This window comes from Pelophylax lessonae, assembly GCF_965119305.1.
Source record: "Pelophylax lessonae genome assembly, chromosome: 3".
NCBI classification, from domain to species: domain Eukaryota; kingdom Metazoa; phylum Chordata; class Amphibia; order Anura; family Ranidae; genus Pelophylax; species Pelophylax lessonae.
The window spans coordinates 193,023,715-193,048,397 of NC_138770.1; the positions used below are offsets into that span (position 1 = coordinate 193,023,715).

At 44.1% G+C, this 24,683-nt stretch overlaps 1 protein-coding gene across 2 annotated transcripts in view; it reads left to right on the plus strand.

Moving 5' to 3' along the window:
* Window positions 1-24,683, plus strand: part of LOC309551571 (glypican-5-like) — a 500,453-nt gene that overhangs the window by 20,580 nt on the left and 455,190 nt on the right. The window lies entirely within an intron of this gene.

The following is a 24,683-nucleotide window of genomic DNA, read 5'->3' on the forward strand; positions in this document are numbered from 1 at the left end:
ATAATTTTTTTCAGTTTTTAAAATATTGTTTTGTTTTTTTTAATAATTTTTTTGTTTTTTTACATTTTTTCTTCTGTTCCATACAGTGACCAGAGCAATAAAGTTTAACCATAGTAACCCTGTACTACTCTGGGAAGGTGATCATGTTTTTTTTTTTTTTTGCGTGAATTTTACAGTTATAAACATCCATTTTTTTCTGAATGAAAACTATTAATTCAGTGTTTATTATTGTGCTTAGCTGTAATTGGCCACAGATAATCACATGGCACAGATGGGCTGTGATTGGCCTTGTCTGTGCTATGTGATTACTCTGACTAATCACAAATCTCATCACAATAGTACATAATGAAAGGCATGAATCAAAGCCTTTTATTGTGTACAATTGTCATGTGATCTGCTGTGATTGGTCACATCGATCACATGGTACCAGCAGCAGGTGGACACAGAGGGTAACAGATAGCACCGGACTGCATCCTGATCCTGAGAGGACATTTTATGAGGTCCTCCCAGGATAACAGGGCTGCCGCTCTGCCCTTGTATTACAAGAGGCTGGGCTGGTGGGGGTTAAAGATGGAGCTTGTGTAGAACTGTGCATTGGGTATCTGTACTCCTAATCCTCTTTCCGTTTTTTTCTGTGATGCTGTTTTCACCAATATGCCTTTAGAGGTCAGGCAGAGACTACATTATTTCATGGGAAAAAAAGCCTAAATATTGAACAGACTTCATGGTTGACACCAGACAGGTTTATAAGCAAATTAAAACTAGAGGGTATTATTGCACCCAAGAAAGGCTCAAATATTGTTCCGACTCTGTGCACACTATTCTTAAAAAAATTCATTCTTTACACATGTCAATAGGGTGGAAGACACCCGACCCCTCCTTTTGATCTGTAGCATCTGGTTAACACACCTAATTTTGTCCCTGATGCATATTAACGTATACCCACTTTATCGCTTTTTAACAAACCATACTTTATATTTTATATTTTTGTGTTTCATGCCATCGGCCTTATAGGATTGAGATCACTGTGTGTTTGCCTGTTTCCGGGGCTGCGATGCTCGCTCTGCCGCCCTGTCCTCTGCTCCCTAGTTTTGGACGGAGGGCAGGGCTGTCACGCTGAGCATCGGCGTCATGTTAAGCTCAACCTGTGATCCTTGGCTGGATCACCTGGTTTGGGCTGTTATTCCATCTCTGATCGCTGGGGGTGTTTTATGTGGTGAGTGGTTTCTAGCATTCAGCTGGATACCATGTTGACTCCTTCACCACCCCTCTCTGCGACGGCCACATGGAGCTGGCGGTGATCCGCCCTGGCCCGTGGGGATATATAGCTAGGGAGTTTCTGAACACTTTCCTTCCTGCTCTGATTGCACTAGGACTATCCCTGTACCACGGTTGCTTCTTGTTTCACATCTCTTTGTTATTTTTAAGATTACCATCCTACTAGTTTTTGCACTTCTACTTCATTTATGCTCTGCACCTGTTGGGGTTTTTTTCTTTTTTTTTTCCCCTTCCTTTGCTTCTGCTGGGTTACTTGCTGGTTTTCATTTATGCTGCACTTGGCACAGATATTTTCCATTTACTTTCTTTTGTCCTCTCACCTGCTTTTATCACATGTAACACCAATATCTGAATGAGACTTGAAGAAATATGAACACATACATATTTAAATTTTATTCCCCTGACTAGATTACTTGGTCACTGATGTGATGAAATCACTGGTTCCTTCATTTCTTCTGTGGAATTTTTGTATTCCTCTCTCCCCCCCCCCACTTTTTTGGACCATCTGGCGTTTACCCGCCTCAGCCCCAGATCAGGCGTATACCCACACAGTGCACCCAGCGACGGGAGGGGATGTGATTTTTTTCTGCGACTTTTTGTGTTTTTAATATGTAAGTATCAGAATCTCAGATTTTTGAAAACATTTGAGGGACTTTATTGGTGTGTTTCCTTATCCTTATGTGATTTGTTGATTTCAAACTAGTCCTTATTTACAGAAAATGTACACCAAGCTCCTGAAGAGTGGATGATAATCCCACGAAACGCGTAGAGCCATTAAATATGAAATATGAAGATTTATCAGGATATGGATTATGTATTACCTATGAAAGAGCCTTTGAGCCACTGGATGTATCCCTGCTATGTATTTGATGATATATATAAGCCGTTGTATGATATTTTTATCTGCTATTATATATCTATTTATTATGATTATATGCCTAGCAAAACAATTCCTTTATTATCTTTTATATGTCCATACCTGGATTGTCTGTATTTGTACTATGAATACACGTTAGACTTCAGGACCAGCAATGTATATGCTTGGCAAAATCCGCCGGGACAGTCCATTGCACGGCCCATGGAGTCGGTTCCCAATACCCCGCTCCCATCCACCTCCAGTGGTATGGGTGCTAACTACTATGTCAATTCGGCACCACTGATGCCAAATAAAAAGGGAAAGAAAAAGGGAAAGACTAAATCCAATGACAATAACTATCCATCCAACCATGATCAATGGCAACATGTTCCTTTTAGGAATAATGGGCAAGATGGATTTATATATAGAGGAGGTCTTAATTCACCCAAACCCCTCCCAACCTCTAACAGGTATGATTCATTGGGTGACGCGAATGCGCCATCCACGCCTGTACCCCCACCTCGCCCTTTTTTATGGAGGGGCGGTCGGGGCAGGGGAGGGAGACGGGGTGGCAGACCCTGGAGGGGGAGACCCATGGAATGGGGCCCCCCGAGTTATCCACCGAGGGCCGGCCCATCCTCCCAATATCCTATCCAAGCACAACACGTAGGCGAGGATGTCGAGCAGGGAGGAAGTACCAACAAAAAAAGAAGGCTAGTGGATTAACGGGTGTGTATAATTTGGCTGGCATTGTTCTCACGCAAAAAGAGACTAACATTTTAAATGCGGGTCTAAAATGTGCCAAGCATAGACCCCTCAACAAATTTGATGTGTACGTAGATGTGCATAAGTATGTGAGAAAAATTAATTTAAAGAGACATTTTCTTAATCCAAATCGAACTAGTAACAATGGTCGATCTTACAGTGTGGATACTACTGTGGGGGTGGATAGTGGTTTAAAAAACCGCTCCCTGTTTAATCCTCCACAGTCCTCCAACCACTGTGTGGATGTGTTTAAAAATCTGGTGCTGCAGGATGTGGCAGCTCTGCAGCCCAGAAAAGGGGTGAACCCTAGACACATCCAACAGGGTTTGGAGGCCTTGGAGGAAAGGAAAAATGTCATAATTAGACCTGCTGATAAGGGGGGGGGGGGTAGTGATCCTAAAGAAAGATTTCTATCTGAACCAACTCAGCAGTATGCTTTCAGATACAGAGACTTATGAGGAGCTGAGAAGGGATCCAACCCTAGAGTATAGGAGGATCTTGAAAGACCTGATACAGTCGGGTTACTATCATCGGGTTCTTTCGGATAAAGAGCAGAGATACCTTATGCCCAGTTTTAACAGAGTACCAACGATTTATACTCTGCCTAAAATACATAAGGACGCACATAATCCTCCAGCTAGACCCATCGTCAATGGGATCAATTCAGTTACCGCTAGACTGGGTGAATACCTGGACTTCTTCTTACAGGCCAGTGTGGTAAATCTGAGGTCGTACCTTAAGGACACCAAAGATTTCCTCCGGGCCTTGAAGGAAGTCCAGATATCCCCAGATAAAGAAGTTTTTCTAGTAACAGCGGATGTGTCCTCGCTATATACTATAATTCAGCATGAGGATGCATTACTAGCTCTGAATTGGGCCTTCTGTAGTCGTACCGACCTCCCAGACCCCCAAAAGAGATTCTTGAAATGCGCATTGGAGTTTTGCTTAGCGCACAACTATTTCTGGTTTAATGGAACATTCTATAACCAGAAACGTGGCGTGGCAATGGGAGCAAAATTTGCTCCCAGCCTCGCCAATCTCTTTATGGGGGAGTGGGAGGATCGGTATATTTATGCGCTTGCTAAGAACGAGCTGAAGATCTACAGAAGGTATATTGATGACCTGTTTTTCATATGGGAAGGTCCAGAAAGTACCCTGCGAGAATTTGCTGACTCTCTCAACTCCAATAATAATGGTGTTAAATTGGAGTTTAGTTGGAGTCAGGAGTCCATCCATTTTTTGGATGTGGAAGTGATGGTAAAAAATCATACACTGGAGACTCGTGTGTACTTTAAACCCACTGACCGTAATGGGTATTTACCCATTTATAGTGGTCACCACCCACGTTGGTTACAAAATATCCCTAAGGGGCAGTTCCTCCGGGTGAGGAGGAACTGCTCCTCAGATACGGATTTTTTGACACAGGCTCAGGTTCTCCGACATCGTTTCTGTGAGAAGGGTTATGATGAACGGAAGCTTGATAGTACCATCATGGAAGTCCTAGGCATTTCTCAGCAGGAATGCCTGGTGGATACTGTTAGACCAACTGATAACAAACAGGAGTGGAGTTTTCTCACACAATACAACTCCCAATATAGAGATGTAGAGGACATTATTAGAAAACATTGGGGTGTATTGAGTGTGGATAGGATTTTGGGGAGCCTTATTCCATCTACACCCTCCTTTGTATATAAAAAAGCGCGCACTTTTGGGGATCAATTGGTGTGCAAGGTCCTTGACCCCCCCACTAAGCCCTCCATGTTTTGGGACGACAGGACGGGTTTTTATGCCTGTCGTCGTTGCAAAACATGTAGACAGGTGCGGACCCATCTGCGAGGATTTTCCTCTTTTAGTTCTTCCGCGAATGGTGAGACCTTTGACATTAAGGATCTCATCACTTGCCATACCACTCATGTGGTATATGGCTTGGAGTGCCCTTGTGGCTTAATTTACATTGGAAGAACGAAGAGAACTATTGCAATACGTGTCTCAGAGCACATTGCAAATATTCGAAATGGTTATAAGGACCATAATGTCTCTTTACATTTCACAATCACAATCAGGATCCGAGTGAGTTGAAATTTTGGGGAATTGAAAATGTCAAACAGGTCTGGAGGGGCTCAAACAGAGTAAGAGAGCTGTCCAAGCGTGAAACGTATTGGATATTTTTGACCAACTCTCTACACCCCAAAGGGCTAAACGTTGATTTAGATATCAACTGTTTCATCAGTGATTATTAATTTTTTTAACTTCCCCTGTCTCATGTGATGCTTTTGTCCTCTTGGATTTAGTCGTTTAAACCTTTGTTTTCTGTTATAATATGGTTAATTTTAAATATGGAATGATGTTTTTATGTATTATCCTAAGATAATTTTATCTAATTTTTACAATGTGTACGTGATTATCGTTATGTTTATTGAATGGTAATCACCTTTTTATTCTGATATTCTTGTTGTAATAAGTCGCTATTTATTGTAACATATTGATTATGTATATATAGGCTATATGATCTGCCTGTGATCCGACGAGTGCCAGTTCCCTTTTTGTCCTTAGAGGCGCTGTGGAAAATGGATAGTCTTGATCGGAGATGGCAGTGATTCGCTGTGTGGGCGGAAGCCAATGTTACATGATATGACTTCCGGTAAGGGCGGAAGTGATGACGAGCGGGAAGGTCCTGCGTCATCCGGCTGATTGGTGCCCCCGCCCTGTCGGTAGAGTCAAATAGTGGTGACCGTACACGCGTGACCACGCCCTCAGTTGAAGTTACTTGCTAACGAAACGCGTCAGGGCGTGGTCACGCGGTCACGAGGTAGGACCTGGCGTTTGATGCTAAACCCGAGGCTCGCTACAGCCTGGTACCGGCGGCGAACTGACACTACGGGGATCGGCCATTACACGCAGGTTTATGCCTCATCCTTTACATGACAAGCTTGCTTTGTTTTATATATTGTAAGTGCAGCAGCCACTGGGGATCCTTTTGTGGGTAATAAAGTCTGATTTTAGCCATGCAATATTGCCCTATGTGAGCTATTATTTTCACATGTACTACCCCTGATGCAATTGGAATCTCCTGTGGGTCGGCCACAAGAATTGATCCGATTGAGACTGATCGAGGGCCGTTTGTCCTGGGAAATTCCTGCGGATATCGTTTTCTGAGCCTGAGATAGGCTGGCTTTACAAGTCCTTGTATGACCAGATTTCTGGTGAGTGTCTCTCATTAGGGGGAGCACGTTGGTGCGGTGGAGGGTGCAGTGCAATATATCCATTCACGACTTCTGGGCACATTGCATGATTATATGAACATATGGACATTATCCCAATGGACTGCACTTCATTTATTTATTATTATTTATGAATTTTAGCGCTGCTAGTGTGTTTTAGTACTTCTTATTTGATTGTCACTATTATGCACCTTCATTCATGCGGTTAGATTTATAGCAGCAGCTTTTAGATATATTATTTGTTTTTAGCTTTTTATATATCACTCTATATACATACAGGTATCTGGTAATTAGCGCCGGTTGAGTAAGTAATTGTAGTCCCCACTAGTGTCCGTTTCACTTGCTCCTTTTGGATGTACTATGAATATGTAGATTTTATTTATTTTATTTACGGACTATTGCTGCAGGATTTATTTTTACCGTGCAGCAAAAAATAAATGAATATATTGAAACTACTTTATTTCCATTTGGAGATTTGTAACAGCAACCTACCTCATTTAAAGTCCCGCTATCCCCATGCCCCCTTTTTGTCATGTGATCTGCTGTGATTGGTCACATCGATGACATGGTACCAGCAGCAGGTGGACACAGAGGGTAACAGATAGCACCGGACTGCATCCTGATCCTGAGAGGACATTTTATGAGGTCCTCCCAGGATAACAGGGCTGCCGCTCTGCCCTTGTATTACAAGAGGCTGGACTGGTGGGGGTTAAAGATGGAGCTTGTGTAGAACTGTGCATTGGGTATCTGTACTCCTAATCCTCTTTCCATTTTTTTCTGTGATGCTGTTTTCACCAATATGCCTTTGGAGGTCAGGCAGAGGCTACATTATTTCATGGGAAAAAAAGCCTAAATATTGAACAGACTTCATGGTTGACACCAGACAGGTTTATAAGCAAATTAAAACTAGAGGGTATTATTGCACCCAAGAAAGGCTCAAATATTATTCCGACTCTGTGCACACTATTGTAAGCAGCTTCTATAAAGACCACATTTTCAGAGGGTGACAACATGCAGGTTTATAATAAAAAAAAAATTAAAATCATGATCTGTGCATACAGTAAGCACTTTTACTAAACCACAAGTTTCTTAATGAGAGGTTCTAATCAAGTAATCAAATTTACCAGGCAGGTTTTGTCATGAAAAATTTAAGCATACTGTGCAAGCTATGGCCAGTAGTCCAGCCTGGACCCCAAAGGGTCCATAGTGTACTCTCCTCACTTTAAAGAGTAAATATATAAGTGGGGATCGAAAGTTTGGGCACCCCAGGTAAAACTTTGTATTAATGTGCAAAAAGAAGCCAAGGAAAGATGGAAAAATCTCCAAAAGGCATCAAATTACAGATTAGACATTCTTATAATGTATCAACAAAAAGTTAGATTTTATTTCCATCATTGACACTTTCAAAATTACAGAAAACAAAAAAATGTCTGCAAAAGTTTGGGCACCCTGCAGAATTTATAGCATGCACTGCCCCCTTTGCAAGGCTAAGACCTGCCAGTGTCATGGATTGTTCTCAATCATCGTCTGGGAAGACCAGGTGATGTCAATCTCAAAGGTTTTAAATGCCCAGACTCATCTGACCTTGCCCCAACAATCAGCACCATGGGATCTTCTAAGCAGTTGTCTAGAAAACTGAAACTGAAAATAGTTGATGCTCAGAAAGCTGGAGAAGGCTATAAGAAGATAGCAAAGCGTTTTTTAGATGTCAATATCCTCTGTTCGGAATGTAATTAAAAAATGGCAGTCATCAGGAACAGTGGAAGTTAAAGCAAGATCTGGAAGACCAAGAAAAATATCAGACAGAACAGCTCGCAGGATTGTGAGAAAAACAATTCAAAACCCACGTTTGACTGCACGATCCCTCCAGAAAGATCTGGCAGACACTGGAGTTGTGGTACACTATTCCACTATAAAGAGATACATGAAGAAATATGGTCTTCATGGAAGAGTCATCAGAAGAAAACCTCTTCTAAGTCATCACCAGAAAAATCAGCTTTTGAACTTTGCAAATGAACATATAGACAAGCCTGATGCATTTTGGAAACAAGTTCTGTGGACCGATGAGGTTAAAATTTAACTTTTTGGCCAGCATGAGCAAAGGTACATTTGGAGAAGAAGGGGCACAGAATTTAATGAAAAGAACCTCTGTCCAACTGTTAAGCATGGGGGTGGATCAATCATGCTTTGGGGTTGTATTGCAGCCAGTGGCACAGGGAACATCTCACGAGTAGAAGGAAAAATGGATTCAATAAAATTTCAGCAAATTTTTGATGGTAACTTGATGCCATCTGTGAAAAAGCTGAAGTTAAAGAGAGGATGGCTTCTACAAATGAATAATGATCCTAAACACACCTCGAAATCCAGGGGGGATTACATCAAGAGGCGTAAACTGAAGGTTTTGCCATGGCCTTCACAATCTCCTGACCTCAACATAATTGAAAATCTATGGATAGACCTTAAAAGAGCAGTGCGTGACAGACAGCCCAGAAATCTCAAAGAACTGGAAGACTTTTGAAAGGAAGAATGGGCAAAGATACCTCAAACAAGAATTGAAAGACTCTTGGCTGGCTACAAAAAGCGTTTACAAGCTGTGATACTTGCCAAAGGGGGCAGTACAAGATATTAACTCTGCAGAGTGCCCAAACTTTTGCAGACGCAATTTTTTTGTTTTCTGTTATTTTGAAAGTGTAAATGATGGAAATAAAATCTAACTTTTGTTGACATATTATAAGAATGTCTAATCTGTAATTTGATGCCTTTTGGAGATTTTTCCATCTTTCCTTGGCTTCTTTATGCAAATGATTACAAATTTCTACCTGGGGTGCCCAAACTTTCGATCCCCACTGTATATGGTTTATACACATTTTTTCATTTGAAAATGCAGACCCTGCACTAGCTACATGTGCAGAATCAGATAAGAATGTTGGATTCACTTGTTGCACACTTGCACCAGTCCTGTGACTCAGAAAATATTAGAGTCATAGAGAACCCTGACAGTAGTTGTCGGAAATGACAGGGCACCAATTTTCCCGACACAGGTTTCATTCATCTGGCCTTTATGAAGGATGTGCAGGATCAGTTCAGTGACTTGTTTATAATTAGATCTAAGCTTTAGCCAAAGGTGCTAGATATAAATAAAGGTGATGTCACATGGGCAAACTGACACACAACCCTTTTCATAATAGTAAATCTCTGCATGTGGTATGCAACATGGTCTGACATTGAGTTAAAGATGTACAAGTATGCTTCCAGGTAAAAACTGTAAGGGCCCATTCACTTTTAGTTACCTATATGTGTGTTGCTGTTCAGTTTCAATGGCTCCCTGAAATAGACATATAATAAAAAATAAGCACCAGTGCTATAGTGCACCACATCGCTTAGATGCAAATGTTTTGTGTGTTGCGGGCCTGAATTAGATACCATGTTTTTGGAAAAATCACTCTTACACCATGTACAGTATATAGGGTACCAATATCCTTTAGATGAGTTTTGAACAAGTTGGTAGAAGTATTAGACAACCGTTCCTTGCACTGTTATTTAGCGATACAGAAGGAATACATGGGTACATTTACTAAAACAGGTTCACTCAGAATCTGGTGCAGCTGTGCATGGTAGCCAATGAGCTTCTAACTTCAGCTTGTTCAATTAAGCTTTGGCAAAAACACCTGGAAGCTGATTGGTTTGCACCAGATTTTCCACTCTCCAGCTTTAGTAAATAACCCCCACAGTCTCAGATGTATTACCAAAGGACGGCTTCAGATAGCGGGGGGTAGCATCCCTTTCTGGAATATGCACTAGATATTTCTGTGGTCTGCCTTCTTCCGCGCTTCCGCACAGTTCACTGGAGTATAGGTTTTGAAGAAGGAACTTGCCCTGTGTTATCCCTTCTCAACTGGAACCTCTCCATGAGGTAAACACATTCCCTCACAAGTGGGTCCCTGTCCCTGTACATTCACTTGCCAGAAATGACATACAGGTAGGTTCCCTTATTTAAATGGTTACCTCACCCAAGATGGCCACCGGGGGAACTCAATAGTTCTGTGTCCAATCAGACTACTTTCCTCTCTCACACACAAAACAGAACATTGTATTGAGGCACTTAAGACTTTAATGGTATGGTATGAACTACACAGTACTTTTGTTTAAAAACACAAATGTTTATTATAACAAATCAGATTAAAATTCACCAATAAGGGTGGGGGACAAAGATACTCCCCAAGTATTGACTGGCACTAGAGAATTATCTTTATATACTGTACATTGTTAGGTTAATGTTGGATGTTTGTTCATCCTTTTTTTTTTTATAGACCATACTTCCTAAATGTGGTTATCTGATTCGCTACTCTATATGCGATCTGTTTGGATCACTAGTCCCCTATCTTTTTATGAGCCATGGTGAACTAGTAGGAGGTGAGGCCCCCTTTCCTGTATTACCCAGAAATCTGTTCATCAATATACATAATGTATTGAAGCTTCCCTAGGTTCATTGTTCATACTGTACCACTGATTCAGAGATCTTCAGTTGCAAAGCATGGCTCCTGGCATACCTCTCCCTTCTGCTGCTGGCCAGTTGTCAGGGAAATCTCTGTATACATTTATGTGGTCTAGAACTAATTGTGGACATCTGCAGAGTGGTCTAAAGAAAATAAAAAGGTGACAACACCTGAACCTCCCTGGAGCAGAAGCCATAGAATTATGGGTAAAGTACATTTTTACATACAACTTTACTATCAGAACAGAGATGATACATAACGTGCAGTAACACACATCAAACATCCAGACTTCAGTTTACTGTAGTCCAGAATTTTCCAACCAGCTGTACGTGTACCCCGGGTAAGGGATTTCATTAACAAATCAAATTTTGAAAAGGGTCAAATTTGTCATCTGAGTTGCTTAAATGCTTGCCGTTGCTTGGAAAATATTTGCAGTAGAAATCTGTTCATCATTATATACAGGCATCCATCTGCCAAATGTTTTGTATTCAGGACTGCGGGTTCAGGCTGATGGAGGAATGACCTAGACTGATCATGTTTGCCCATTCCAGGATCTTTACACATAACCCAGTAAGTGCGGAGAATATAGAAGCAGCTGCTGCTCTGTGAGATAATCTTAGTAGCCGCCTTCTATTTTCCAGTTCTAGTCCTGTAATATAACAGATAAAGCTATGGATGCATTTAGATCCTTCCAGCATGATCCATCAACATGGATGTCTGGCAACAATCTCAAGAAAAAAGATTAGTTACTTATCCAGAACTTGTCCAATTACAATGGAGAAGCTGATGATGTGGTCTCTTCGGATTCAATGCCTAATAGGCTCTCTTACACTTGGAAACAGAGTGGATTTTTACAAGCTTGTTCATGGCCGTTCAGGTGGCACAAAGATTTGTGCCTGCTTCAAGGGCTCAGTGACTAAAATCAGAGTACCAGACGAGTTGTTCGCTCTGTTTTTTTTTTTTTTTTTATCTTCTGGGGCCCATTAGTCATTTTTGGGTAATTCAGTCAATGAAGCTTTCGTCCACTCATTTGTTAGAAATTTCATTTTTTTCTTTGCATTTTCCAATATGCCATTTATTGGACTTGGAGTAGTGCAAGGACCTGCCTGTTTGGAAACAAATTGAGTGGATTGCTTAGGTTGACCCTCATATTGCATAGATTTGGTAAGTCTAAAGCAGATTATACAATCAGATTGTAAACTGTATGGCTGGCTTAACAGCATGTGTTGCAGTGCAATGCTGTATGATTGGTGCAAGGGGTGCTCATATTATTTATTGTTGCATTGTCCCCGTAGGGCTTGCTGTGTGATGACTTCTTGGGTCTTCCTCTGATTACCTGCCGACAGTCACTAAGGAATTTTTAACATATCCATCCTTACTCCCGTTTGCTCGTTACTCAATAAAGATTCCAGGGGATTTGATTTTATATTTATTGTGGAACTTGGATGGGAGAAGGGAATAGTGGGAAAATCCAACTTGAACTATTCACAGTAGATAATGACCACTCTCACTTGGCCTCACCAGGTTATTTGTGGAAGCAGACACCCTGCTTTGACCATACTGCCATTTGTTTGGAAGAATTAAGTCTTCTTGCTCTCTATAGACTTGATGAAACTACATTATTTTCAGGACGCTCTCTAGCATCCCCTAAACTGACACCCATCCACTGACTCTTCTAGCAGAAGGGGTAGCCCTCACAGGACATGCCCCACAACACATATCTGTACTCATCATATGCAGAAATAGATCCTTTCCAGCATCTCCCTTCTGCAGGACCTCTTGGTTCAGCTTCTGTCTGACTCTCAGGCCCTCAGGTTGACCACCTGAGGCCGCATAGAAGCTTCTATAGAGGAGGGGCAGCCGCCCCCTCCTTTTGGGATCCCGCTCTCCAGCTGAAAGACCCCAAGCACATGTGCCCTTGGCATTTATACAGTATCCCAGCATGCACCGGGGCACTTTCCTCTGCCAAGTACCAGGGCTGTAGTATATGGCTGTGTACTCATTTGTCAGGTTTCCTCCCACTGTCCAATATGCCTCCCTATTGGACCAGTGTGAAACATGAGCAGACCTTACTAACAGATCCTGCTCTCTGGTAGGCAGAGAGCAATATAAATGTACCTGGCAAACTCTCTGGTAAGCAGAAAGATCCACAACGATACTCTCTCTTCTTGCACCTACCTAGGAGGGTGTTACATTATTATTTGCAATCAGTGCATTTATGGCAGCTGCATGTCCGTGGATTGGTCAGATGTAGACTCTCACTAAAACCAATGAGGTTTAGGGCCCAATTACACTGTTTTGCTACACCCATTAGGCCCCTATTCACACTTGCGAATATAGCCACTAATGATTAGATGTATGAGACCAAGCAGGGGTCCCAGTAATTAGCTGCAGGCAGAAACCCCATTGAAAGCAATGAAAGGCTCCCACAGCTATCATGGACATTTTCATAATCTACTAATGATTGGCCCTGGACATGAGAGATTACATGGGAGTAGCTGCAGGAGCTGTCAGCTGCCCATTGCTTTTAGTGAGGCTTCTGCCCAATGCTAATGACTGGGAACCCATGCTTGGTCTCCTGCATCAAATTTGGAGGCCCTTACAGGCAGTGGCGGATCCAGGGGGGGGGGGGGGCAACGGGTCAATTGCCCCCCCAACATCCAGAGGAGCTTCCCTGTTTGCCCCGCACTGTCTGCAAATTGGGGCCTCGATAATAGCACCGCAGAGCGCACTGGGGACATGGGAAGCAGCGCTGTATTACCCTGCCGACAGAGAGGGGGCGGGGCCGGGAGCTCCGCTGACACTCTGGCTCCACCCCTTTCAGCCTGTGCACTCGGTAAGGAGCCATTGTAGTAGGAGCCGAGAGCCCCACCCCTGAACTTCTGTATTCCCCAGCCAGCAAAGAGGGGGCAGGGCCAGGAGCTCCACTGATGCTCTGGCCCCACCCCATGCAGCCTCTGTACTCTGGATGGAGTAGAAGGAGAGGAGATTTGAGTGGATGCCCCGCCCCGGAACCTCTAAAAGTGCATGGTGGCTAGGTATGTCTTTCCCTCCATTGACAGCATGACTGCTGTCCTGAAGCCCTGAGCTGTTCAATTGCAAATCTGTGCATTTCTGAAAGGTCTCTGACTGTCTCCTGTACTGTATCCCCCATGTTTGACTGTCTCCTGTACTGTGTCCCCCATCTCTGACTGCCTCCTGTACTGTGTCCCCCATCTCTGACTGTCTCCTGTGCTGTGTCCCCCATTTCTGACTGTCTCCTGTACTGTGTCCCCCATCTCTGACTGTCTCCTGTACTGTGTCCCCCATCTCTGACTGTCTCCTGTACTGTGTCCCCCATCTCTGACTGTCTCCTGTGCTGTGTACCCCATCTCTGACTGTCTCCTGTGCTGTGTCCCCCATCTCTGACTGTCTCCTGTGCTGTGTCCCCCATCTCTGACTGTCTCCTGTGCTGTGTCCCCCATCTCTGACCATCTCCTGTACTGTGTCCCCCATCTCTGACTGTCTCCTGTACTGTGTCCCCCATCTCTGACTGTCTCCTGTGCTCTGTCCCCCATCTCTGACTGTCTCCTGTACTGTGTCCCCCATCTCTGACTGTCTCCTGTACTGTGTCTGCCATCTCAGACTGTTTACTGTACCAAGTCTGCAGTCTCTGACCATCTCCTGTATTGTGTCCGCCGTCTCTGACAGTCTCCTGTAGTGGGTCTGCAGCCTCTGACAGTCTCCTGTAGTGTGTCCGCAGCCTCTGACTGTCTCCTGTACTATGTCTGCAGTCTCTGACAGCCTCCTGTAGTATGTCCGCTGCCTCTGACCGTCTGCTGTACTGTATCCCCCATCTCTGACTGTCTCCTGTACTGTGTCCCCCATCTCTGACTGTCTCCTGTGCTGTGTCTGCCATCTCTGACAGTCTCCTGTGCTGTGTCCCCCATCTCTGACTGTCTCCTGTGCTGTGTCCCCCCATCTCTGACTGTCTCCTGTTCTGTGTCCCCCATCTCTGATTGTCTCCTGTACTGTGTCCCCCATCTCTGACTGCCTCCTGTACTGTGTCCGCCATCTCTGACTGTCTCCTGTACCATGTCTGCAGTCTCTGACCTGCTCCTGTACTGTGTCCACTGTCTTTGACAGTCTCCTGTAGTGTGTCTGTAGCCTCTGAAGTCTCCTGTAGTGTGTCTGCAGCCTCTGACCGTCTCCTGTACTATGTCTGCAGTCTCTGACAGCCTCCTGTAGTATGTCCGCTGTCTCTGACCATCTCCTGTAGTGTGTCCACAGCCTCTGACCATCTCCTGTAGTGTGTCCGCAGCCTCTGACTGTCTCCTGTACTATGTCTGCAGTCTCTGACAGCCTCCTGTAGTATGTCCGCTGCCTCTTACCATCTCCTGTAGTGTGTCCACAGCCTCTGACCATCTCCTGTAGTGTGTCCAAAGCCTCTGACCATCTCCTGTAGTATGTCTGCTGTCTCTGACAGTCTCCTGTAGTATGTCCGCAGCCTCTGACCATCTTCTCTACTGTGTCTGCCATCTCTGACCATCTCCTGCAGTGTGTCCGCAGCCTCTGACCATCTCCTGTACTATTTCTGCAGTTTCTGACAGTCTCCTGTAGTATGTCCACAGCCTCTGATCGTCTCCTGTACTATGTCTGCAGTCTCTGATCATCTCCTGTAGTATGTATATTAATTTTCCGCTTTACTTGCTCAATTATTTGGGATTGTTCCATTGCTCAGTGAGCAGTGATGATGTGCCGTAACCTCTAGTAGCCAATCAGTGAGCAGTAATGATGTTCTGTAACCTCTAGCAACCAATCAGTAAGCACTAATGATGTGCTGTAACCTCTAGCAACCAATCAGCAAGCAGATATTATGTGTTGTAACCTCTAGCAACCAGTGAGTGAGCGGTAATGGCAGGCTGAGACTTTTGATAACCAATTACAATCGCTGTGTGATCTGCTTCAGTAGACTGATTTTAAATCTACTTGCTATTTATTTTGTATGCCTAAAATTTGGGGGGGGGGGGGCTAAAAAATGTTTGCCTAGGGTAAATCACTATTGAGGATGGCCCTGACTCCGCCACCTTCCTTCAGCAAAACCTAAGAAGGAAGGCTGTGGGGGCATGAGTCCCGAGTGGAGAGATGTGCTGCAGCCGTTCTACAGCAACACAGTTCTACATTCAGTTCTGTAAGCAACACTTTATTTTCTAGCAGTGCCCCTCCCGAGACTAGACTCTGGATCCGCCCCTTCTTAGAGGTCAATGTTAATGCATCAAAATGCATATAAAGTAACATGCAATTTAATGCATTGGCATCAGGTAATAATATGCTACGTCAATAGCTGTTAACTCTATTTACTCCATATCCTTTTATTAAAAAATGCATCAAAACACATGTCAATGCATAAGGGAAAGGGAATTGTACAATGACATGACAACACACCTGCATAACACTACAAAACAAAATGCACTTCTACTTACATGAATAGATCTAAATGGGCCCTTACTGTTTTCCTATATAAGCCTGCATCATTTGCTAGCTAAAATCAGGGGTATTTTTCTAGCAGAGTAAGTAAGGTTATGTGTATCTAATGAATCACAGCAGAAATCTTTTATATTGTTGTTAGTAGCTGGTGGACACAGCGCTTGATCCTCCATGTGTTTTGTATGTCACAGACAGTGCCATCCTGGTGTCACTTTTCTGGCTCCAGTCTGAAAATAAACAGACTTACAGATAATGTCATCAGACATTAACCTTCTGACTATGGCCTAGGGACTGGGGTTATTTGGGAACAGCAATTTAGTATAACCATGGCAACTGTGAATTATGCGTTGACACTTTTTTGTCGAAGTACGCCATGGCCAGACTGCTGCTTTAGACCCCTTACTTATTATTGGTTGCATATCAAAACTAGCTTGATGTATTTTTCTGAAATAGTGTAAGATGGCATGTGAATGGACAAGGCTGCTGGTCTGCATTGAGAGCCCACTGCTCGGCTCAGTGCATCTCTGCCAAGTACATTCTTCATATATAGCACTATTTATAAGTCTTCCATTTCCAGTTTGAAGGTGTCAGAAATAGTTTCAGTAGTCTGATTTAGAAAGGGAAGCACAAATTGAATCATTGTGCCTTGATAGTGTTAAAGATATCTATGTGATTGATATATGTGATTTAAGTCTCTTTTTCATTTAGAATTTACATCTGGTATCTGGATAAACGACTTCATTTAATTATAAAAGCATTAGCCTTTGGGCCCTTGCACACTGATTGTCTAGCCATTGCGTGTCAAATCCTGGGGTTTTAGTGTGCCCAGAAGGCACAGGTTCAGTGTCCAGACTCGCAACCTGCAGCCTATCAAAGTCTATGGCAGGCTGAAATACGCTGCAGCTGGATGGGGCTTAATGCTGTACCGAGTGGTACTCATGTTTAGGGTCCTATACATTCAGGGCTATAGATCCGGAACACAGAACACTTGGGTTTTGGGCATACTCACATGGCTGTGCAGGCTGCAGGACTGGGGAATTAGCCCAGGTTTCATGTTACACCCTAAATATGGGGGTAATATAAAATTAATTAGGAAAGGTGGAGTTAGCCCACAAATGTACAATATGTCTTTGAATTATATTAAAGTAGTATAGTCATAATAAAAAACAAGAAATCACCTGCGCTAATAGACAGACAGACAAACAATATAGTAAAAATGCAAAAATTGTCCAAAGCTGCTGACACAATTCTCCTGGTCAGAGAGCAAAAAAAATAATATAACACAAATGCAGCGCTCAAGACGTTATTGCAGTCAAGACGTTATTGTTGTATTTAAAAATAAGTGCAAAACCACACAGGAAAGTGCTGGGAAGGATCCGCCACCAGAGGGAAGAGTTCAAACTGATCCTTACCACAAAGGATGGACTACTGGTTCAAGAGCAGTTAGTAAAGCTTAGACATGTCTCCATCTAACTCTCCACATTTATGGCATATAGGATCTTTGGTAAGCTGGCACATCCACCATACATAGGCTCTCACAGAAGATGTATGCAAAAGTAAGCAAGAAGGGACTTCATTGTGCAGTATTAGTCACAAATGGTTTATTTAAAACAACCAAGGTACTTACAGAACAAGAGTATTAAAAGTGCATGTAGCTCCTCATAGTGTGACTAGTGTTTCCAACCCACAGAATGGCCGACTATCCAACGTGGCGACGTCACGTGACCTAGCTCCCTCCGATGCGTTTCGTCATAAACAGACATCAGGTTCGTGTTCACATATGTGCCTATCCTATAGACAAGACAAGAAAGCGCCTATTTAAACATAATGGGGACCTGAAAAAGAATCAGCACAGCGGCCGGAGATTACGTAGTTGCATTCCGGAAGGCAGGCAAGACAACCTCATCTTACCGGAAATAAGCGCAAATATTTCACAAGCCAATTCCACAATCCGGGGACCAGGAAAAGGATCAACGCAATGATCAAGGATGACATACTTGTGTCCTGGAAGGCAAATATGCCTCAGGTCAAAACAATAGCAATGAGAACCGGAAACAACGTAAATGCATTCCAGAGGCAGACATGTCATAAAAAAGATAACACCTAGATGGTGTATCCCCTGCACCGTATGGGTAAAATGGAATATATAAATTATAGGCAGCAGCTATAGAAATGTGGTTGATATGTAAAAAAAAAAAAAATAGCCTTAGCGGTTTAAGACTATCCACAGTGCTTGTTCAGACGTAATGTGCTGTGTGCAAAAAATTGATGGATCAACTATGTTAAATAAATAAATGTGCAAATGTCCTTTGAAAAGGTCACAGGAAGTGACGAAACGCGTCAGTTTGGAACGCACGGCGTGACGTCAGCACGCAGCTGGAGCGCAAGCCAGAACACTCCGGTCGCCACTCTGCAGTTTAGCTGAAGCATTGTCATGAGCACTGTATTCTTTTTGCCTTATTTACCCATGGATGGGAAATAAATATATTTTTTAATCATACTACACTATTTGGAGCATTTTTTATTTCCATACCCTGGCCCCATACCTGATGTGAGGAAAAAGGTGAGGAGGAGGAATCCACCATCACTCCAACATAGGAACGGCATCAGGGAACCTACCTTGGCCCTGAGGGCCTACAAGCGTGATTGGTCTTAGTGCTGTAAGGTACAAAAGACCCATTACATCTGGTAAGTCACCCATCTTTACAAATATCACTGTGGAAAAAAGGAACCTATGCCACCTATAAGTCACAAAGCCGCATCAGATAAAGCATAACACTGAGCACCTGCACTTTGATAAAAGACTAGAAGATTTATTTTGCACAAAGGAAAATTATTTTGGACTCTGCTAACTACAGTCACCTTATTTATTTCACTCATTGATGGACTTTAAATTAAAAATGCACTTTATTTAATTATTTATTTATTTAATTATTCACGGACATTTGCACCATTTATTTAACTTATTGGATTATCTAATTGGTTATTGCACAATATTTGTTCACATTGGAAATCCCACCAGTTGTTGCATACATTTATGAATTATTTATTTTTCTGTGATATTTATTGATTTATTTATTAATTTTAGTTGTTATATGTATGATTCCGTTGCACATCTATTTATTAAACATAGTTGATCCATCAATTTTTTGCACACAGCATATTACGTCTGAGCAAGCGCTGTAGATAGTCTTAAACCCCTAAGGCTATTTTTTAGACATGTCATAACATCAAACCAGAACTAGTGTAGGTGCGTTCAAAAGGAAGAATCACAACATCCGGTAAACACATACCAAAGCGTTCAATAAAACTAAAAACAAAATCCAGCTAGAGGAAATAATTAATAATAGTGCTGGATCTAGCAGCATCAATTAAGCTAATAATTAACAGCAACCTAAACTGGTAACTATTAAAAGCCCACCTGAACTAACGGAATAAAACTCATCACTACGCAAATATGTAACAAATTCACAAACATAGTAATCATATAAACACAAATTAGATTTAAAAAAAAAAAATAAAAAAAAAAAGCTACAAAGATACAATAGATATAGACATAGTCCATGATATGTAAACATAGAATCATATATATATATATATATATATGTGTGTGTGTGTGTGTGTGTATATATATATATATATATATATGTGTGTGTGTGTGTGTGTATATATATATATATATATATATAGAAACATATAAATCATATAAACATATGATATATAAGACATAGTCATGATATATAAACTTAAAAAATGTAGAATGTTTTTTTTTTGTAAGACTAACACATCACTAATATATATAAAGATAATTTGCTATCATTTATGAAGGCATTACTGCCTCAATCAATATTTAGGCGGTGAGGTCTCTCCTAATATGGCTATCTCTCCAATGGGGATGATATTGATCTATAGCCATAAAGGAAATACCCTAAGGGCTCTTTCACACGGCCGCTCCGTGTGTCCGCAAATCATCCTATTTTTTTGCGGATGATTTGCGGACATAATGTAAGTCTATGGCATTGCGGATGTCAGCGGAATACCATCTGCTGACATCCGATTTTCTTCCTTTCAGTTCTGTTCCGTTTTTTGGAACGGAACAGAACCCTATTTTTTCATCCGTTCAAAAAACGGAAAGGAAGGAAAATCGGATGTCAGCGGTGTCACCCGCTGACATCCACAATGCCCATAGACTTACATTATGTCCGCATATCATCCGCAAACGGATGGAATGATATGCGGACATACGGAGCGGATGACACAAATGTCATCCGCTCCGTGAAAAAAAAAAAAAAAAAAGTCCCACAGCGGAGCTTTCACACGGAGCGGCCGTGTGAAAGAGGCCTTAGGGTTTTTATTATGATGAGAATCTAAATGTTTAGAAAAGGCTATGTTTGGGAAAGCCTTTCTTTATATTGGCAATATGGTACGGCCAACATATTGCAGGCCACATGGACAGGTTATGATGTACACTACATTTTTTTGAAGCACAAGAAAATAATTAATCTCCTATGGCTTAGAGGTGACATTAGATTGAAAAGAGTTATACCTTCTGTCCTTAAGACAACTAGTCTAACAGACCTCACACCTCCTACAAGGGTAAAACCCTTTCATCTGCTGAAAAAAAACTGTTTTTTTAGAGGGATCAATTACATTGGGGGCAATCTACAACCTCAAGGGGTGAACTTCTATGAAGATAACAGCTGGTACTGCCGGTAATACTGGGCCCAATGCCCTATCGTTCTTAAGGACATCCCAATGTTTCTTATGTAGCACCCTACAGGTAGGTGCTAGGTAAAAGTATAGTGGGCCTTGGCTGCCTAACAGCAGGGCCATGATTTCAGCTGGCTGTCATGTCTCCCAGGTGTGTCTTTGCCGAGAGGGGAGTCTCCCCACTGGCTCTGTGAGAGGATTCTCATTGGGCAGTGGAGGAAACCCAATCAGAGACACACTCAGGCCTGTATCTACTCCAGAAGGCAGATTCTGCCGCAGAGGATTCTGGGACTGGGTATAAGCTTAAGGGGAGTGCATGACGCAGCATCTTTGGCGAGAAGCAGAGTCCCAGGAGGGAGAGTACGGCTGTGTTTCCTCCTGTCAGAAGGATTGGGTGTCTCGGGTGGCTGCCTGAGAATCCAGAGAGTGCTGAGCTGAGCTGCAGAGGGGATCCGGTGTGCCGAGGACCAGTGGAGGAAGAGGGGTTCAGTTCCAGGAAAGCCTGCCAAGGTCGTGAGTACTGTGAACTGCCCCTGGGGGTCTGCCTAGTGTAGAGGGGACAACTCAAGTGAAGGTCCAAGTGATCCAGGAGTCAGCTAGCGGTAAAGGGGGTGCCTAGTTTGAGGACCCAGAAGTGTTAGAAGGGGTACCTAGTCAGAGGACCCTGAAGTGTTAAAGGGGGCTCCGGCAGTTGGGCCCTGAAGAGTCAATGTACAGTCAGTGTACAGTGTGCAGTACACAGAGTTAAGTGTTGCAGCAGCACAAGCAGTGACAAGGAACTACCTCAGTCAGTGAAGGGCTGAAGGGAGCTGTTCAATGACTTTTGAGCTAAACCGAGTTTCAGGAGTCAAGTTTTCTACGTCCTGGATCTTCTGAGTTAACAAACAAGTTAAAATCGAAGTTCTAGCAAAAGTACAGATAACAGTATCTTCAAACGCCAGAAAGAGCTGGTCAGCATTCAGCTGGCGTCAAGACAGCACCAACGGTCATTTTTCTGTATAGAGTCCCAGTCAACCCTAGTTGAGCCAGAGGAGTATCCCACTCATTCCCTTCTCCCATCCCCAATATACAATAAACAAAACAAACCAAAGATGCAGGAATAGTCATTGTCTCAGTTCTCACACCTGGGTTCACAACTTAAATGTGTTGGAAGTGTCACCGGTAACAATGGCAGACCCAATGCCTGGAAATATTGCTACACTAAAATATGTTTTTAACCACATAATGCTGAGTAGAAAAAGAGGTAAAAAAGGAAAACCGGTGAGAAACTGAATAACTGATCAATCGATGACCCAGGACGGGAAGCTAGGATATCAGTCCCATCTCTATTATTTACTTCCTGAATAACTCGTTCAAGTTCCACTGGGTCATAACCATTTTCAAGGAATCGCTTTTTCAAGATGTCTGCCTCTTGTAGATAATTCTCACGAAAAACACAGTTCCTATTTAGTCATAGAACTGGCTTTTTGGTATGGCCTGAGGCCAAGATCTATGATGGCAACTCTTGACATATATAAAGCCATTGCGATCAGTGTCCTTGAAAAAGGTGGAAGTCACCAATCTATCATCCAATACTTTAATATTTAGATTGAGGCAATGGACACCAACCTTACTCATTAAATGCTGAAGAATAATTCCTTGCTCATTATTATTGGATCATCCCTTGACCACAGTGTGCCCCCTTTCAATGCCAGAGTGACCACAGCGTGCCCCCTTTCAATGCCAGAGTGACTACAGTGTGCCCCCAGATTGACCACAGTGTGCCCCCAGAGTAACCACAGCGTGCCCCCAGATTGACCACAGCGTGCCCCCAGATTGACCACAGCGTGCCCCCAGATTGACCACAGCGTGTCCCCAGAGTGACCACAGCCAGTGGTGTAGCGTGGGGGGTGCAGGGGGGGCCACTGGCACCGGGCGCAACATTTAGGGGGGCGCATCCCACGCCCGCAATCAGCGGGATCAAAGTGTCCCTTTATTCTGAAGTTGCCCGCCCGCACTCCACCTCTTGGCTCAGTGGCCGCCGCTTTGTGCAAGACGAGCGGCGGACCGCTGAAGGTGTCATGCGGCCAGGGGGCGGGGCTGGTCATGGATGAAGATGCCAGTCTGTGGCTCGGTGCATGTGCAGCACCGCTTCCGGAGTCTCCCCCTGCTGTCCGGCCGGCCACAGACATGCTGTCTCTCCCCTCCTCGAGTCGCCAGTGTATTGGCATAGAACAAGGTAAGTGATGTCTTGCCTGCCCCCAGGGCCCAGGGAAGTGGGGGGGGGGGGTGTCAGTGTAGTAGGGGGGTCAGCATAGGTGTCAGTGCAGGGGAAGTGGACATGGGAGGGAGGGAGGGAGGGGGGGTCAGTGTAGGTGTCAGTGTATGGGGGGGTCAGTGTAGGTGTCAGTGTAGCTGTCAGTGTACGGGGGGGGGGGTCAGTGTAGGTGTCAGTGTATGGGGCGGTCAGTGTAGAGGAGGGTGTGTCAGTGTAGGGGGGTCAGCATAGGTGTCAGTGTAGGTGTCAGTGTATGGGGGGGGGGGAATCAGTGTAGGGGGGGTCAGTGTATGTGGAAATGTAGGGGTGTCAGTGTATGTGGCGGTCAGTGTAGGTGGGTCAGTATAGGTGTCAGTGTATGGGGGGGTCAGTATAGCTATTAGTGTAGGGGTCAGTGTAGTGGGGGTCAGTGTATGTGGAAATGTAGGGGGGAGTCAGTGTAGGGGTCAGTGTATGTGGAAATGTAGGGGGGAGTCAGTGTAGGGGTCAGTGTATGTGGGAATGTAGGGGTGTCAGTGTATGTGGCGGTCAGTGTAGGTGGGTCAGTATAGGTGTCAGTGTATGGGGGGGGGGTCAGTATAGCTATTAGTGTAGGGGTCAGTGTAGTGGGGGTCAGTGTATGTGGAAATGTAGGGCGGAGTCAGTGTAGGGGTCAGTGTATGTGGGAATGTAAGGGGGTCAGTATAGGTGTCAGTGTAGCTGTCAGTGTATGGGGGGGGATCAGTGTAGGGGGGTCATTGTATGTGGAAATGTAGGGGTGTCAGTGTATGTGGCGGTCAGTGTAGGGGGGTCAGTATAGGTGTCAGTGTATGGGGGAGGTCAGTGTAGGGGGGGTCAGTATAGCTATTAGTGTAGGGGTCAGTGTATGTGAAAATGTAGGGGGAGTCAGTGTAGGGGTCAGTGTATTGGGGGTCAGTGTATGTGGGAATGTAAGGGGGTCAGCATAGGTGTCAGTGTAGCTGTCAGTGTAGGGGGTGTCAGTATAGGTGTTAGTGTAGGGGTCGGTGTGTAGGGGGGGCTGTATAGGTGTCAGTGTAGGGGGTGTTAGTGTATGGGGGGTCAGTGTATAGAAATGTAAGGGGGAGTCAGTGTAGGGGTCAGTGTATGGGGGGTCAGTGTATGCGTCAGTGTAGTGGGGGTAAGTGAAGGGGGGTCAGTGTAGGTGTCAGTGTATGGGGGGGTAGGTCTGTGTAATGGTCTAGTAGGTTTGTGTAGGGGGCGCAAATGACTTGCCTTGCCCCGGGTGCTGACAACCCACGCTACGCCACTGACCACAGCGTACCCCCAGATTGACCACAGTGTGCCCCCAGAGTGACCACAGCGTGCCCCCAGATTGACCACAGTGTGCCCCCAGATTGACAACAGCGTGCCCCCAGATTGACCACAGTGTGCCCCCAGAGTGACCACAGTGTGCCCCCAGATTGACCACAGTGTGCCCCCAGAGTGACCACAGTGTGCCCCCAGAGTGACCACAGCGTGCCCCCAGATTGACCACAGTGTGCCCCCTTTCAATGCCAGAGTGACCACGCCAGAGAGACCACTGCACTTACCTGCAGTGGCGGGTGTCTTCTCCTCAGTCCTCCTGCTCTCCTCCTCGGCCACACGATCCCCTGCGTCTCCTCGTCCTCACGCCT